This window comes from Brachyhypopomus gauderio, unplaced genomic scaffold (genome assembly GCF_052324685.1).
Source record: "Brachyhypopomus gauderio isolate BG-103 unplaced genomic scaffold, BGAUD_0.2 sc73, whole genome shotgun sequence".
NCBI lineage: Eukaryota > Metazoa > Chordata > Actinopteri > Gymnotiformes > Hypopomidae > Brachyhypopomus > Brachyhypopomus gauderio.
Window position 1 is genome coordinate 1,634,522 of NW_027506894.1, and position 19,038 is coordinate 1,653,559.

General features: G+C 49.3%; 1 pseudogene across 1 annotated transcript; it reads right to left on the minus strand.

Moving 5' to 3' along the window:
- Nucleotides 1–4,453: 4,453 nt before the first annotated feature.
- Nucleotides 4,454–9,396, minus strand: LOC143491288 (uncharacterized; annotated as a pseudogene). Its single transcript, XR_013125170.1, has 3 exons — nt 8,976–9,396; nt 7,018–8,164; nt 4,454–4,622 (listed from the first exon to the last, which is right to left on the minus strand). The product of XR_013125170.1 is annotated as an uncharacterized LOC143491288 (transcript).
- Between the last annotated feature and the right edge of the window lie 9,642 nt (nt 9,397–19,038).

A 19,038-nucleotide genomic window follows, 5' to 3' on the forward strand; every position in this document is an offset into this window, starting at 1 on the left:
TGTGTGTGTGTGTGTATGGGCTCTTTCCAGCTGCTGTGCACTACATGATCTGTGTGCTCTGTAGTCTCCACCAGAATCATCGACTCTCACCCCCAAACCACCACCAACACTCATCCCCAAACCATCAAAACACCAAACAATTTTCAGTCCTATTGTCCAACGGACAACACTATGATAACAATAAAGAAATTTAAATTACAAATTATACAAAAAACAAAATGCACACAAAATTAAATGCCCACAAGATACCACAAATCAAACTAAAATGCAACAGGATCCCACAAATCAAAATAAAACAATATAAAATGCCCACAGGATCTCACCTCAAAAATAAAAAAATGCCTACAGGATGCCACAACTCAAAAACCAAAAACAAAATGCGCACAGGATTCAACTATTCAAAATACAGTGCCCACAGGATTCCACTTTTCACAATAAAATGTCCACAGGATCCCACAGAACCTGATAGATAGAAGATTTAAAGAGAACAATCTCATCCTTTTGGAAAAAAGTGCACCGGATTACGACCTGATTATGAAACAATGGAGAGGGCGTGCGCAAGGCAAGGCCACGCATGTAACGTCGGGTGTACCAACAAGTATACACCGCGTCAAAACCAAGAAAGTAGTAGACCCAAGTGCCGACAAAACACAAAGAGCAAAATGTGTGTGTGCGTCCACACACACACACACACACAAACACACACACACACATAAGCAGCAAAACCAATCACACGAGACGCGGAATAAACTCAATGCGTAGAAACTCGATCGCAAAACACACGGGAGAAAAATGCAACAGAAAAAAACTCAAAGCGAGAAAACAAAACTTAGGACTCCAGGGGAAGTAACTGGCAGCAAAAAAAACCCAGCGACAAAAATTCTTCCCAAAATAAAACGAAGAACGGATAAGAGATAAAGCAGGGGGAAAACTTGAGGTAGGCTAGTAAGCAGCGCAGGAGATAGTTACTCAAATAAGTAGTAGAAAAGCAAAAGAGATAAGAGAGAGCATAAGGTGGTGAGACACCTAAACACAAGAAACACAACCAGAGATCACAGAGAAAGGGCTGAGGACGTGAAGGCGAGCCAAAACGATTAAGCAGTGATCCGTTTCACTAAGCTTCCTTAAGAAGCCATAGAGACAGCTAAAACGGATCACTGCTGATTGCGCCTGGAGAGTCTAGGACTGACTCGGGTGCCTCTAGGGTTGTTAGGAGGAGCGGCAGTCGAGCCAGCCCTGATAACGCAATTGACTTTCAGTTCCGGGACTCAGAATTTAAAATTTCTGCCCGCATTTAATTTTTCACCATCAATATTTTTTTACTCAGTAACGTGAGGGCGTTCAAATGTAGCGAAGTAAAACTACTTGGGTCAAAATTTACTCGAGTAAAAGTAAAAATTACACATTTCAAACACTACTCAGAAAATTACAAATTACTCATAAAAAGTACTCAATTACAGTAACGTGAGTAAATTTAATTCGTTACTTTCCACCCCTCCCCCTAAACCACCAACACAGTAGAGTATAACAGTACTGTGTCTATCGGAGTAGAGTCACTGCTCCTCCATGTCAAGAGGAGCCAGTTGAGACATTCCAGGCATGTCCAACTGGGAGGAGACCCCGGGGAAGACCCAGGACACACTGGAGAGATTATATCTCTCAGCTGTCCTGGGAACGCCTCGGTATCCTCCCAGAGGAGCTAGAAGAGGTGGCTGAGGAGAGGGAAACATGGGCCTCTTTGATTAGGCTACAGTCCCCATCACCTGGATAAGCAGATGACAATGAATGGATTGTCCAGATTATTCCTGTATATACAAACACACACACACACACACACATTTTCGGGGTGCAATCATGTTTTGTGTGCACATTTACTGCTGTTTTGCACCATCCTCTTCATCTTCCTCTTCACCATCCTCTGTGCAGACATTACACCAATTTTTTTTCTTTTTATTTAATCTTTTTTACATACCTTTTACAGTTCTTATATGTAGTAAGAAAACATTCAGGTCCTCTGAGGTAATTTGTAGTACAGCACAGAACCAATGAAAGCCCATCAGGTGAAGAGCATCAGGTATATGAAAACACACCCTGATAACGTCTTTGTCGGGGGGGGGGGGGGGGGGGGGGGGGGACATTTCCTGCTTTAAAGCACTTAAGATTAATTACAAATGATTGGTGATTAATGTACTGGTTATGGGAACTTGAAACCTTTTACATGATCTTTTATTCTTTAACTGCAGTTTCAGTGTAATTGAACCTGATTCAATAAATCATTAAGCAGTAAGTCAGAGTGGCTGTGTTGGTTATGTTGCTGTGGTCCAAAGACCTGGAGGGTTATATGAACAGGAGGGTGTTACAGTTACAGAGTCACGGAGTCACGGAGTCACTGAGTAAAAGAATCCCAGAGTCACAGAGTCACAGAGTCATAGAATCACAGAGTCAAAGAATCCCGGGGTCACAGAGTCAGTCACAGAGTCACAGAGTCATAGTCTATGCGTGTGTGTGTTTGTGTGTATGCCGTGTGTGTGTGCCGCGTGTGTGGGTATGCATTGTGCATGTGTTTTAGGTGGCCTGTTCTGCTGTTTGTCTTCCTGTGCTGTGTCTATCATATTCCTGTTTTTACTGTGTTTGTTAGTTAACTGTTATCTGACCCTGAGCTTTATCAGATGGGTTGATTAAATAAAGATGCTGTTGAGATTAAAACATATCTCTCATTTTCTGCTTCTATTTCTCTCTCCCTCTTTTCCTCTCTCCCTCCCTTTCTCCCTCACTCTTTTCCTCTCTCCATCTCTTCCTCTCCCTTTCCCTCTCTCCCCCTCCCTCTCTCTATCTCCCATTCCCTCCCTCTCTCTCTTTTGCTCTCCCTCCCCCTTCCTCTCCCTCCCTCCCTCTCCCCCTCTCTCTCTCTCTCTCTCTCTGATGTAAATCATCCACAGAGTGAAGGCATCTGCTGCCCCTCCCACATTCTAGAACACAGGGTGCTCATGTCATTGTAATTCATGTTGCCTAGCAACACTGGAGTCGTCATAGAAGCCTAACAATAAAAGGATGACATGTACAGTGATCTGCTGTAAAGCTGAAATATTCCACCATCTTCCGCCATCTTTCCTGCCGCTCGGGTGCGGGCTGAGGTTTCATTATGTGTCCTCCGTGTGAGCCGTGTTATTAGAGCTTTTCCCGCCACCAGCAACCACTTAACACGTTTCAAAGGCACTCTGACAGATCACGAAGACTGAGGGAGAAATGAGTTTATATCACATTTCACATTCAGGCTGGGGTTTTTTTTTTACCGTTTGAAACCAATCCTTTGTGTCAACAGGGGAAACCATTTTACTTGTGTGAGAGCGTTTATCAAAATGGATTCCAGAAGATGGGTATGAAATCCATCTGGTGGCCTTGAACACACCACGGCACTCTGTGCTAGCGTGCTGCTCACAGACAATACCGCTGCTCTGTGCGGGCTACACAACACACACAAAAGAATGCACTTCACACAGTGTTGTCCTAACGGTCTTTTATTAATCAAGACAGTGAGGCATCACAACAGCAATGTACAAAGTTATTTAAAGTCTTTAATTAAAACCAAAACACGTTATCTACCCATGCAACAGTGAGGGGTTGGGAGTGTGGACGGTTCTCAGAGGGGACCAGACTCTGCCAGACCATCTCTGAGGTGATCTTCACCTCCACACTGTTCATCTGAAGGTCTGCCTATAGACAACAGAAGGATCTCCCAGGACAGCTGGTTGTTTGTACAGAGGCGCTTCCACACCTGAGCAGGAGTACAGCACACATACATCACGTCTCCTCACGTCTCCTCACGTCTCCTCACTTCTCCTCACTTCTCCTCCTCTGCTCTTTTGTCTTTGCGTTCAGCGTCTCTTTCGTTCAGTCGTGTCCTCCGTGAGGTATCGAGGTACAGGCTCTGGACAGAGGGGGAACGCTCAGCGTCCTTGTGAGTTCAGCATGTATGATGACACACTCCAGCACATGGTTTTTCTTGTTCCTTGCTGCAAGTGTGTGCGTGGGGGTGGGGTGTGTGTGTGTGAGTGTGTGTGTGTGTGTGTGTGTGTGTGTGGGGGTGGGGTGTGTGTGTGTGTGTGTTTGTGTGTGTGTGTGTGTATGTGTGTGTGTATGGGTGGGTGGGTGTGTTTTTACCAGTGCAGGAAATAAAGCTCCACACTGAGGTTTAACTGCTCCTCAAACTTTAGCCAGCAGCCAGAGAGAGAGGGAGAGGGGGAGAGAGAGGGAGAGAGAGAGAGAGAGAGAGAGAGAGAGAGAGAGAGAGAGAGAGAGAGAGAGAGAGAGAGAGAGAGAGAGAGGAAGAGTGGGAGGTGGTGCTTCTCTTCTGTCCATATGGTGGCGTTTGTGGGTCCTGATTTGTGAGAGTGTGGAGTTTTGGGGGGGGGGGGGGGGGGGTGAGAGGTGGAGGTGTGTGGGGTTCAGGGGGGTGAGAGGTCAGGGGGTGAGAGGTCGGGGTGAGAGGTCAGGGGATGGTGCGCACTCGTGTCGGAGTGCATCTGTTCTTCTCAGCTGGACCGGTTTTCATTTGGGATCCACTGATGATGTTTTTAGAAGAACCAGCGAAAGGTGTCTGCTGCCCCTACAGAGGAAGCTCTCTGAGGAGGAGATGCATGAACACACACACACACACACACACACACACACACACACACACAGAAAAATGAGTGCAGCACATACAAATGCATGATGGCCTCTAGACACCGCAGTAACACACACCAAACCCTTGTAGCCCTTGACACCACCAACTCCTTCCTGCTTTGACTAGTAACATTAAAATCACAGTGAAGTTCCAGAACAACACATGCAGATCTTGCCCTGTAGGGGCCCTGGGCCCACATCAACCCTGCATCTGAGGACCAACCCTGCATCTGAGGATCAGACCTGCATCTGAGGACCAGACCTGCATCTGAGGACCAACCCTGCATCTGAGGACCAACCCTGCATCTGAGGACCAGACCTGCATCTGAGGACCAGACCTGCATCTGAGGACCAACCCTGCATCTGAGGACCAGACCTGCATCTGAGGACCAGACCTGCATCTGAGGACCAGACCTGCATCTGAGGATCAGACCTGCATCTGAGGACCAGACCTGCATCTGAGGACCAGACCTACATCTGAGGACCAGACCTGCAACTGAGGACCAACCCTGTATCTGAGGACCAGACCTACATCTGAGGACCAGACCTGCATCTGAGGACCAGCCCTGCATCTGAGGACCATACCTGCATCTGAGGATCAGACCTGCATCTGAAGACCAACCCTGCATCTGAGGACCAACCCTGCATCTGAGGACCAGACCTGCATCTGAGGACCAATCCTGCATCTGAGGGCCAGACCTGCATCTGAGGACCAGACCTGCATCTGAGGACCAGACCTGCATCTGAGGACCAGACCTGCTGCAGTCTCCTCAAACATCCACCTGTACACCAGAACACACTACTGAGTCACTTACAAATCAGTCATGTCCCAAGATCACCGCCCAGGCTCTGCTGATTCGCTGCCTTCTCCCTGTCCATGTGGACAGCCCAGCCAATCACAGTGAAGCATCACTCAACAGGGCTCCTGGCAGGACACCTCCCCAGGGTGAGACACCACGCCCGGGGCAGGGCAGGTTCAGCGGGGCAGGTTCAGCGGGGCAGGCGTGCTACAGGGTCACTAGAGAGTGAGTTCCCTCCATCTGGTCCTGCAGGAGGGTTCAGGGGTCCCAGCGTGTTAGCAAGCTGGTGCGTCCCCTCACACACACCGCCCGCACCGTCAGAGCAGACACACACACACACACCAGCCGCCTCCCCCGTGCGCGGCCCGCAGGCATGCCAGGAGATATTCCAGTACCTCTCGCTGATTCACACGAAACCTCAATATGGTTATTAAACAGAGGCAGCAGGATCCCAGCAGCACGTCGTCTAATTCAGCCCAAACGCTGCTAATGGTGTTACGCTCAGAGTCCCCGCAGGGCTGTGAACGCCGGCGGTGCCGTGGGCTGTGTGGACGTGGCCCGGTCTCCTCCGAGCTCACGCCTCACACCAGTGTCCCTCGTGTTAGGAGGGACGAGGACGCGACCGTGAGAACTGCACACAAGGCAGGAGAGTCCAGTCCACACGCTGTCTCACACTCTGTCACCGGCCACGTTCCTTTCAGTGGCGGTGTTCGCCCCCACTGTTCAGAGATCAGTCCTCCCTAGGGAGGCGCAGGTGAGTGGTTGGGGCACAAGCTGGTCCTGGATCAGTGTGAGAGGGTCACTGGCCTGTGGTGCTACTGCAGTGGGGCTCAGAAGCTTGACTGCTGCTGGCGTGAACATTACAGCGGGCTTACAGCATATTGCCTCATCGCGTACCTCACACACACACACACACACACACACACACTCACACCCCTCCTCCACACCGAGGAGGAGCAACTCTGAGTGTGTGTGTGTGAGTGTGTGTGTGTTTTAGTGTGAGAGTGTGTGTGTGAGAATGTGTGTGTGTGTGTGTGTGTGTGTGTGTGTGTGTGTGTGTGTGTGAGAGAGGCAGCAGTCAAAGAGGGAGGGAAGAGAACGCCAGCATAGATCCAACTCTAATGGCCTTTGGGAGATGTCCCAAGCAGCCACTTGTGCCCTCCACACACACACACTCACACACACACACTATGAATGCCTGGTGGTTAATTAGAGCGGTGTGTGCCAGGACTGGGCTGTGTTCCAAACCCACAGCATCATCACTACCAATTACAGGGCAGCAAGAGGGAGGAGTGTGTGTGTGTGTGTGTGTGTGTGAGAGAGAGAGAGAGAGAGAGAGAGAGAGAGAGAGAGAGATTATGTGAGTTGTGTGTGTGAGAGAGAAAAAGAGAGAGATTATGTGTGTGTGTGTGAGAGAGAGAGTTAAAGAGAGAGAGAGATTATGTGTGTGTGTGTGTGTGTGTGTGTGTGTGTGTGCATGCAAGTCTGGGTGTATGCTCATTTCATATTTCATGTTACGTGGATATATTTATCATATGATGTGTGTTTGTACCTCCACTGTGCTCCCTGGTTTCTTCTTTAGCTCCTCACACTTCCTGAACTTGCAGATCTGATGACCCGTCTTCCTGTTCCTGCAGGAACTGCACACGCCACAGTTAATGAGCCGCCTGCAGGGGGCGCACACGCCACACCGCTTCCTCTTCCGCTTGGCCGCTCCGCCCCCGTTGGCCCCGCCCCCGGCCCCGCCCCCCGCGGTGTTGCCGCTGGTTCCGGCGCAGCTGGCGTTGCCGTTGGCGGCGGTGTTGCCGAGGGCGGCGGGCGAGCCCGAGCAGGAGGAGCCGCTGTGCTGGCAGTCCGCTACCGCGGCCGCCGCGTTAGCGATCTGAAACGCACTGTCCGACATCGTCACCCCCGACGACCCCGCGCCCGAGTGCAGCGTCGTCATGACGATGACCCCCGGAGGCAGAGACAGCCCCCCGAGGGGTGGCATCCCTCCAAACGTGGCCCCGCCCCTCTCCGCGTCGGCCCCGCCCCCGCCCGGCGGGACCGGCACGGAGGGCGGCACTTTGAGGCGGTTCATGCAGTCGGCCCCGCCCACCGGCAGCCCGCGGCACTGCTCGGCCGTCAGCGGTGACAGGAAGTTGTCGGCGGCCATGGGGAGGGCGGAGTCCTGGCCCAGGTGCTTGGCGGGCATGTGCACGTTGACGGGCTCGGCGCGGGCCATGGCGGGCCGGTGGGCGTGGCCGTGGGCCCCCTCCACGTTGACGGCGGCCGGCTTGCGGGCCCACAGCATGCCGTTGTCGCAGGGCCAGGGGGGCATGGCGGAGAGGGCGGGCGGACGGGAAGATGGGCGTGGCGATGCGGGCGATCTTGGCGGCCTGCGGAAACGGCGCTCCGGCCGTGCTGTTCTTGTAGAAGTTGGCGAAGGAGCGATAGCGCTCCATCTGGGCGCTGTAGTCCAGAACCGGGTTCATGCAGGAGTCCATCTGCAGGGGAAAGTCCCGCCCCGGGGTGGGCGTGTAGTTGTGGGCGTGGCCGTGGGCGTGGCCGTGAGTGTGTGGGGTCTCCATGCACACGCCGCTGCTCATGTTCGCCATGGGAACGGAATGCACGCGTGCGCACGCACACACACACACACACACACACGCACGCACACCAACACACTCACGCTAGCAGCTCAATCATTCACCAGAGCACTTCTGTGGAGAGAGAGAGAACTTACAGTGAGAAACGTCACCGTGTCCAGATGTGTTGATGTGTTGTTCCTCAACGCTTTGGTCAAAACAATAGAACTTTCAACCAAAATCCATTTAAAAATATTAATTTAGGAATATATTCCATAGCTTTGTGAAAGACAATACCTTGATTCAGAAGACTGTAAACACAGCTTAGATTTATACCACAACAACCTGATACAGCAAATACAGTCAATCTGACCAGTTTTCGGTTTTTTTTTCTATTTATTATTATTATTGTTATAATAAAATAATTACATTATTATTATTATTATTATTGTGTATTTATTTGTTTATTTGTTGATTTATTCTATCTAATTAAACTCTCCCTCATTCTTATCGAATGCAGCAGGCCTCGGTGTTTTCTAAGGATTTTGTTTTGTTTAAGAGAGAAAGAGAGAAAGAGAGAAAGAGAGAAAGAGAGAGAGAGAGAGAGAGAGAGAGAGAATTGCAGCTGTGGCCAAAGCGGCCCCCCTGCCCCGCTACCGTCGCCGCGAGCATCAATTACGGTAATTACTCTCCGCCTGCTGCGGCAGGGACACGCGGATCAGAGGTCATTAACGGGAACACCGGGGGAGGGCGCGCGCTGGACACCACCGTGCAATTAAAGGCGACGGATTAATTCGCTCGCCCGTCTCTCGCGTCAGCCCTCGCGAGGGAGCGAAGGAGAGAGAGGGAGAGAGGGAGAGAGGGAGTAAGACAGAGAGAGAGAGAGAGAGCATGCATCAAAAACAGCGGGGGGAGGGGGGAGGGAAAATGGACGAGCTTTACCTACCAGACTCCCGACGATTCACGAGCCCTTAACGCAGAGCATCACTGCGCGCGGGCGCAGCCAGCCGCGAGAAGCCCGAAAACATGCGTGAAACACACGGTGGAGGGTAAAAACAGCACGAGACCTCCTTTACACCGAGCACCGCGCGCTGCACCGGCGCTAAATACCGAGACTAACGGGAATAATAAATAATATTGACGCCGCCAACGACGCACCGTCCTCAGGGGCGGGTATGGGTGACGGAAGGGTAGACGGCTCCTCCCGGTGTGTGTGTGTGTGTGTGTGTGTGTGTGTGTGTGTGTGTGTGTGTGTGTGTGTGTGTGTGTGTGTGTGTGTGTGTGTGCGTGTGTGTATGCGTGTATATGTATGTGTGTGTGTGTGTGTATATGTGTGTGTGTGTGTGTGTCGCTGTGTGTGGCTGACGGGGGTGTGAGGTGAGGAGGCGCCCACGCGGACACCTACTGATCATTGGCTGTAAATGACGGTGGCAGCACGGGAGGCGCGAGGCGGCGACCGGGTGACATACGGGGCTCGCGCTGGGGGACACGGTGTCAATTCGGAGCTCGAGCGTTGTCCTTTCTCTTTTTTTTCTGACAATTCAGCAATTACAGCGATTAATCAGTGCTCCGAGGCGCTTGTAATTTGAAGAAGTTTTTTTTCTGGATTTTGCGGTTCATTACGGTTCTTTTGCGGCTCGTTACCGTAATTACCCACGGGGCACCGGGAGGCTAATTAAAGGAAAATGGTGCAGAGGCGGGGAGGCGTTTTCCCTGTGTAGATCCCGGCCAGTGGGGAGTGTGTGTGTGTGTGTGTGTGTGTGTGTGTGTGTGTGTGTGTGTGTGTGTGTGTGTGTGTGTGTGTGTGTGTATTTGGAAGTGTACCTCAGAATTCCCAAATATCCTGTTATCCATTAGCAGGCAATCAATTAAATTTAAAAAAATTAAATAAAAAAATATTAATGACATTGAACTTGAATATCGTAGAATTAATAGAATTGATATCCTGATTGTTGGTGCTGATTAACCGATTTATTGATTAATCTGAGTACGGCTAGAAAGCCACAGCAGCTACAAAGACCTTTAATTAAATTTAATTCACGACATTCATCACTTTGAATCAGGAGATTTTTTTTTTCGCTACTAAGTCATTGGCAGTCCACCATTGCAGGGTGGGCTAGTATTTGTCTGACACAATTTATCTGTCATTGGACGCGTTGACGCTCTGACGCGTCGACGCGTTGACGCTTCGCCTTGGCACCCCGCGGGTGATGGCGGCGGATGCGCGAGAGTATTGGCACAAGTCTCCGCCAATCACCCGCTTTGGAGCGAAGCACGTGCCCCACAGCGCACTCCAAGGGCTGTTAAAAATTACACCAGTGATGTCAAAGTCACCGCAGCCCCGCTGCTGTTTCACTCTTGGCCACCAGGTGGCAGCCGTAAATCACAAGAGGATTGATGCCTTCCCGACATCTGAAAACGCTCCAGTTGAATGTTAATCACGCTTTCCGTTAATACCAGAGGTGGTCTAGAGTACAGCTGGCCCAGGGCTTCTTTTTAAAGATCTAACAGTTCCCAGCCTTAACCATGATAAAAGAAAACACAAACCTGACCGTGTAAGATCTGAGCCAAAGACAAAAGTTCCTCCACACACCTGTAACAGTTGGCAGCTGTAGTTTCCATAGCAGCGGAGGTGTGAGGCAGTGGGAGGTGCAGGTGGGCCGTCTGGGTGTTTACGTCTCCTCATCAAAGCTAGCGCCCCCTGTAGTTATGAAGTATTAACTGCTTAAGGATTTAAGTCATCACATAAACGAAGAGCTGGACAATTACTTGTTAAGTTTGATCAGGGATGTTAAAGCAGGAACAACCCAGATGTAGCAGGAGCTTTAGGTTAGGCAGGCAGTGTAGGGATTAGGGTTATTGTAGGGATTAGGGTTAACGTAGGGAACAAGATAATGGGTTAACGTAAATTGTTACCGGGGTGGTGTATATATACACAACAATATAGAGCAGATGGACGATAGCTTGTCATTCATCCACTACTTTTTAATGTCATGCGATCTACCCGCATTCATTCGCAATCGACGTAATGGGCACCCCTGGTGTAGGGCATAAGGGTAGCCTATTGTTTTGTAGAGTGTATGGCAGAGGTCACCAACAGGCGGACCGCGGTCCGGATCCGGACCCAATCTCATTCCTGATTAACTGGATACGGACCCAAATGCCATCCCATCCGGACCCAGAATAAATTGTTAAAAATATTTCTTAATTTTGACAGGAGAATTAATTTTAAACCGGAGCATTTATTTCAGCGCTATTGAAAAAAAAACACTCCGTCACGAGTGTTACGTTCGCCAACCCCCCCCCCCGTCCCCCGGACCGCTGGTCAGAGCTATCTGCCAAATTTGGCCCGCGGAACAATATAGTTGATTACCCCTGGTGTAGGGGATATGTTGTAGGGTGTAGGGCATAGGGGCAGGGGCGGACTGGCATACATTGCTACCGGGGATTTCCCCGGTGGGCCGATGGGTTAGTGGGCCGGTGGGCCGCCGGTGGTAACTCAGCCCGTGGAGGAGCCACTGCCGCGCACTGCGTCCCCGGCCCGTAGTCACGCTGCTGTTTAACGGTGTTATTACCTCCCCCGCTCCAGTCACACTAACCTGCTCAGCGCGGCCGCGGTCTGAGCCTGTGAACACATGAACGAGTTGGACCGGGACGCGGACTGGGCCAGCTGATGCGGGCTGACGGTATGCAGCGGAGATCAGAAAAAAAAAACAACTTGTCCCAGAAAATCCGGGCCGGACTACGAAAACATACAGCAGTTTAAATTGTAGATAACATGTTATTTTAAATGTACTGCTGTCGCCTCTGCAACGTCTTAGGCACCGTGTACAAAATGACCTTAACACGGTTAACACGGACGCAAGTGGCGGTCTTAAAGGTTCCAGAGCACTGCGCACTGTGTTTTTTAAAGCTATTGAAATTCTTAGATTAAAACTAACCACCACAAATAGGTAAGAGGAAGAAATACCCACGTTAGAGTTGTAGGTTGTTCTTTAGGATGCACTTTGTGTAAAACAACTTGTTTGGTGGTCTTATGATGGACTATTTAAAAGCCACTATGTGGCTTTGTAATCATATTATTGCTGGAATTAATATTTAATATTTTCCATATGACAATAAACGCAGTCATATACACTACATGCCATGCATAGATTCATATACAGTATACACACACACACACACACACACACACACACACACACACACACACACATATATATATATATATATATATATATATATATATATATATATATATATATATATATATATATATATATATATATATATATATATACCTGTTGTCTGTTCCATTTGCACAAGAGCAGTTGAAATTGATTCACAATCAGTGTTGCTTCCTATCTGAACACAACGTGTGGATGACTTGGAGTTACATTGTGTTGTTTAAGTGTTCCCTTTATTTTTTATATATAGTGGGCCAGTCTGTCAGGAACTCCTGGGCCAATTTTCCTCCCCAGTCCGCCCCTGCATAGGGGTATTGTTTTGTAGAGTGTAGGGGATATGTTGTAGGGTGTAGGGCAGGGGTACTCAACTGGCGGACCGCGGTCCGGATCCGGACCCGAACGCAGTCCTGTCCGGACCCAATCTCATTCCTGATAAACTGGATACGGACCTAAAAAAAACGGAGCATTTATTTCAGGGCTATTGAAAAAACACTTCGTCACGAGTGTTACGTTTGCCACCCCCGCTCAACAACTTACGTTCGCCACCCCCGCCGCACCGGACCTCAGGTCACAGGTATCTGCCAAAATTGGACCGCGGACAAATTTAGTTGAGTACGCCTGGTGTAGGGCATAGGGGTATTGTTTTGTAGAGTGTAGGGCATAAGGGTATTGCGTTGTAGAGTGTAGGGTGTAGGGCATAAGGGTATTGCGTTGTAGAGTGTAGGGTGTAGGGCATAAGGGTATTGCGTTGTAGGGTGTAGGGCATAAGGGTATTGCGTTGTAGAGTGTAGGGTGTAGGGCATAAGGGTATTGCGTTGTAGAGTGTAGGGTGTAGGGCATAAGGGTATTGCGTTGTAGGGTGTAGGGCATAAGGGTATTGCGTTGTAGAGTGTAGGGCATAAGGGTATTGCGTTGTAGAGTGTAGGGTGTAGGGCATAAGGGTATTGCGTTGTAGAGTGTAGGGTGTAGGGCATAAGGGTATTGCCTTGAAGGAGTAGGGCCTAAGGGTATTGTGTATGTCGGGTGTAGGCATAAGGGTATACCTCAAGTAGCGTGCCGCAGTACGTGAAGGGTGACGGGGCACCAGATATGACTGTCATGCCTCCCGGACACTTACACTCACCCTTTACCCCTCCCCATCCCACCACCTCATACCACTCACTCCAAACTCACATTACACTAAACCCTGGTGGTGCTGTTTCCACGATCGTCTGCAAATGAAACCTTCTCACACACTTTGCCAGGCCATAAAAGGACAAACCAAAAGAATAGCTGTGTGTGTGTGTGTGTGTGTGTGTGTGTGTGTGTGTGTGTGTGTGTGTGTGTGTGGTGTGTGTGTGTGTGTCATGTTCCTCTTCTCTCTGAATGATTTGCACACTGGTACAGCTGTTTGTTAGAGAGGCATATAATTTTAACGCACACACACACATATAAACACACACCACACACACACACACACACACACACACACACACACACACACACACACACACAATAATTATCATTGTTGGTGCTTTAATGATGTTGATTTTGAGGCAATTCTTTAAAATTATCTATGTGTGTGTGTGTGTGCGTGTGCGTGTGTGTGTGTGCACACGTGTGTGTGTGTGTGTGTGTGTGTGTGTGTGTGTGTGTGTGTGTGTGTGTGTGTGTGTGTGTGTGTGTGTGTGTTTTGGCAAGCCTCTTTCACTTTGCTGCTTTAACCATCATCATTAGGATGTTTGTTCTCACGGTCAGAATACAAACCTCAATGCCAGTGGAATTATAAATATATGACAGAACTTTATGGATTAGGATGATAATTTAAGAGTTTCGATAATGTGTTATTACTTTCATTGATTATTAAATTCATTCATTATGAAATGAATTCATAATCACATCCATTCATCCTTCTCTGAATGTATCATGAATGTTCTGAACTGTTCACTGTGTAAGGGAGAAAGAAGCATGAGAGAATACACACACTCACACACACACACACACACACACACACACACACACACACACACACACACACATATACATACACACACATACAAACACACACATACATGTACAGTGTGTGGTAGGGCAATAGAGTGTGCAGTAGGGCAATAGAGTGTGCGGTAGGGCAATAGAGTGTGTGGTAGGGCAATAGAGTGTGCAGTAGGGCAATAGAGTGTGCAGTAGGGCAATAGAGTGTGCGGTAGGGCAGTAGAGTGTGTGGTAGGGCAATAGAGTGTGCGGTAGGGCAGTAGAGTGTGCGGTAGGGCAATAGAGTGTGCGGTAGGGCAATAGAGTGTGTGGTAGGGCAATAGAGTGTGCAGTAGGGCAATAGAGTGTGCGGTAGGGCAATAGAGTGTGCAGTAGGGCAATAGAGTGTGCGGTAGGGCAGTAGAGTGTGTGGTAGGGCAGTAGAGTGTGTGGTAGGGCAGTAGAGTGTGTGGTAGGGCAATAGAGTGTGCAGTAGGGCAATAGAGTGTGCAGTAGGGCAATAGAGTGTGCGGTAGGGCAGTAGAGTGTGGGTAGGGGGGTAGTGTGTGGGTCATCACCTGTATCACTGGCGTAACACAGACGCTTACGCTCGTCTCTTTTAGAATCCATCCATCCATTGTCATCCACTTATCTGGGTTCGGGTCACAGGGCAGTGGCCTAATCAAAGAGGCCCAGGTTTTCCTCTCCCCAGCCACCTCTACTAGCTCCTCTGGGAGGATACCGAGGTGTTCCCAGGACAGCCGAGAGATATAATCACTCCAGCGTGTCCAGGGTCTTCCCCTGGTCTCCTCCCAGTTGGACATGCCTGGAGCTCCTCTCTACATGGAGGAGCAGTGACTCTACTCTGAGCCTCTCCCGGATGACCATGCTCCGTATCTTATCTCTAAGGGAGAGCCCGGACACCCTGCGGAGAAAACTCATCATCCGCAAAAAGGAGACGCGGAATCCTGAGGCCACCAAACCGAACCCCCTCCACCACTTGGCTACACAGATAAATTCTGTCCATAAAGGTTCTGAACAGAATCAGTGACAAAGGGCAGAGTCCAACTCCCACAGGGAACCAGTCTGACTTTCTGCCGACCATGTGAACCAAGCTCCTGCTCCGTTTGTACAGGTACTGGATAGCCCATAGCAAACTGGTTGAGCAAACTCCTAATGCACCCTCCAGGACCCTCACAAGGGTGACATCCCCAGTCGATGTCAGCAGATGCCCAGCCACACTGTATACTGTACAGTGGTGGTTGGAAACCGCTTTCCCCTCCTGAGTTGCCTGACGGTTTGCCAGAATCTTCTCGGAGCCAATCGAAAGTCACTTTCCATGGTCTCACCGAACTCTTCCCACACCTGAGTTTTGCGGGATGCGGGATGCGGTCAAAGCTCTGCCGAATGTGGGAGTTAAAGACCTTTCTAACAGGTTCCTCTGCCAGATGTTCCCAGCAAACCCTCACGATACATTTGGGTCTGCCAGGTCTGTCCGGCATCCTCGCCCACCATCTGATCCAACTCACCACTAGGTGGTGATCGGTGGACAGCTCAGCTCCTCTCTTCACCCAAATGTCCAAGACACACGGTTGCAATTCCGACGACACGATTACAAAATCGATCATCGAGCTGCGACCTATGGTATCCTGCTGACATGTGCACTTATGGACACCTCTGTGGTCGAACATGGTGTTCATTATGGACAGACTGTGACCACGTGAACTGGTCTGGATTGACTGAACTGGTGTGGATTGACCACGTGAACATTGAAGTCCCCCAGCAGAACAATGGAATCCCCAGAAGGGTCCAGTATCCCCTCCAAGGACTCCAAGAAGTCCGGGTACTCTGAACTGCCATTTGGTGCATAAGCACAAACAGTCAGAGCCCGTTCCCTAACCCGAAGGTGCAGGGAAGCAACACATCTGACCTGAACACATTTGACCTGAATACGTCTGACCTGAACACGTCTGACCTGAACACGTCTGACCTGAACATGTCTGACATGAACACGTCTGACATGAACACGTCTGACCTGAACACGTCTGACATGAACACATCTGACCTGAACACGTCTGACATGAACACGTCTGACCTGAACACGTCTGCCCTGAGCACATCTGCCCTGAGCACGTCTGACCTGAACACGTCTGACCTGAACACGTCTGACCTGAACACGTCTGACCTGAATATGTCTGACCTGAACACGTCTGACCTGAACACGTCTGACCTGAGCACATCTGACCTGAACACGTCTGACCTGAAACAGGTCTGACCTGAACAGGTCTGACCTGAACACATCTGACCTGAATATGTCTGACCTGAACATGTCTGCCCTGAACACATCTGACCTGAACACGTCTGACCTGAACATGTCTGACCTGAACACATCTGACCTGAACACATCTGACCTGCATGTCTGGGAGAGAATTATAAAATGTGTCTCATTATTAAATCAAATTCTCATTCGAGTTCTAGTGGAGCAACACAACAATGTTGTCTGTATGAAACGTGTGTGTTATTCTTTGCCACTTAGATTCCAGATGCAGGAACACTTGTTCATTTGTTCCACTATTAACTTAATGGTTAATCTGATCCACTGTTAACTTAATGGTTAATCTGATCCACTGTTAACTTAATGGTTAATCTGATCCACTGTTAACTTAATGGTTAATGTGATCCACAGTTGAGTTTTTCTGAGTGGGACTGTGACTGCCAGTGTGAAACACATCTTCCTCAGTGTGTCTGATACACTGATACACTGTTGTATAATCAGTCATTTGTATTAACAGACCTCTCTCATGTTGACAAGCATGTTATATCTGCCTTCCTGTTACTACTAGATGAACTGAAAATTGTTTTACACACACTCGCCCACACACACATACATGCAAGGCAATGTATGTACATGTATGTATAGTTACACGAGCAAGCTATTATATGCACATGTAAACAGAATTTATTCATGCAAGTGTGTGTGCACATGTGTGTGTCCAAGTGTGTGTAGTATATGTGTGCATAGGTGTGTGATGTGTGCGTGCAGTAGTGTGTTGGGGTTTTAGCATATTAAACAAAGCAACCAGCCTAAGGGCTCTGTGGTCGGCTAGACTGTACTGGGTTCTGCTGGACTGTGCACTGAGTTCTGCTGGATTGTACTGAGTTCTGCTGGTCTGTACTGGGTTCAGCTGGACTGTACTGGGTTCTGCTGGACTGTACACTGGGTTCTGCTGGATTGTACTGAGTTCTGCTGGACTGTACTGGGTTCAGCTGGACTGTACTGGGTTCTGCTGGACTGTACACTGGTTTCTGCTGGATTGTACTGAGTTCTGCTGGACTGTACTGGGTTCAGCTGGACTGTACTGGGCTCTGCTGGGCCTGTACTGGGTTCTGCTGGATTGTACTGAGTTCTGCTGGACTGTACTGGTTCAGCTGGACTGTACTGGGTTCAGCTGGACTGTACTGAGTTCTGCTGGATTGTACTGAGTTCTGCTGGACTGTACTGGGTTCTACTGGACTGTACTGGGTTCAGCTGGACTGTAATGGGTTCTGCTGGACTGTACTGGGTTCTACTGGACTGTACTGGGTTCAGCTGGACTGTACTGGGGTTCTACTGGACTGTACTGGGTTCTGCTGGACTGTACTGGGTTCTACTGGACTGTACGGGGTTCTGCTGTACTGACCAACTGCAGCTTCTGTTCCTGAGTTTAATCTGTTTGCTTCCACACTGTGTGTTCTGTACCACGCCTGGCCTCCGGGATCCAGACTCCAGATGAAAAGATTCAGATGTTTACTCATGGTCTTTTTGTTTGTCCTGCCAAGACTCTAAGGCTCCACCCACTAGGTGTGCTCTGGTAAAATGTCTCCTGGGACAAGTATGAAGATCAGGACGCACATCTGGAGAGATGTTTCAAGCTTAGGGAGATCATGTGTAGTTCTTGATTTGGCTTTACACCAGTGCTGTTTTATCTGTGGCTCTGGTGTGTAGATCCAAGACCCACATTTTGTATGAATAAATGACAAAGGAAATAAAGTGATAAATTAATCATCATTGTTAATATTCTCAATATTATTGCAATTATAATTACTTTTATAATTAATATATTTACGCATGTTTTTGACAAAAAGGGGGATTTTTTAAACTCAAAAACTTTCTTTTTCTCTTGCTCTCTCTCTCTCTCTCTGTCCTCTCCCACTTCCTCTCTCTCTCTCCTTCTCTCTCCATCTCTCTTTGTCACTTTCCTTGTGATCCAACACCCACCACCATCAACTCAGATCAGATGTCTAAAACCACAACCTACAACAGAATAAAATAAAGAATAGAGCTATGGCTCTGTGTGAAAAGAGAGAGAAAGGGAGCGAGAGAGAAGGAGAGGAAAGAGAGAGAAGGAGAGAGAGAGGGAGGGAGAGAGGGGGGAGAGGGAGGAAACGAGAGAGAGGGAGGGAGAGAGAGAGAGATGGTGAAGAGAGAGGGAGGGAGAGAGAGAGAGATGGTGAAGAGAGAGGGAGGGAGAGAGGGGGGAGAGGGAGGGAGAGAGAGAGAGATGGTGAAGAGAGAGAGGGAGGGAGAGAGAGGGGGGAGAGGGAGGGAGAGATAGAGGGGGGGGGGAGAGGGAGGAAACGAGAGAGAGGGAGGGGAGAGAGAGAGAGATGGTGAAGAGAGAGGGAGGGAGAGAGAGAGGAGAGGAAACGAAGAGAGAGGGAGGGAGAGAGAGAGGGAGGAAACGAGAGAGAGGGAGGGAGAGAGAGAGAGATGGTGAAGAGAGAGAGATGGTGAGAGAGAGGGAGGGGAGAGAAAGAGAGTCCCTGACTATCGACTGTTCAGGTTTATATGAAAGGATGCTGTAATTATGGGGCTAGGACACGGCCATG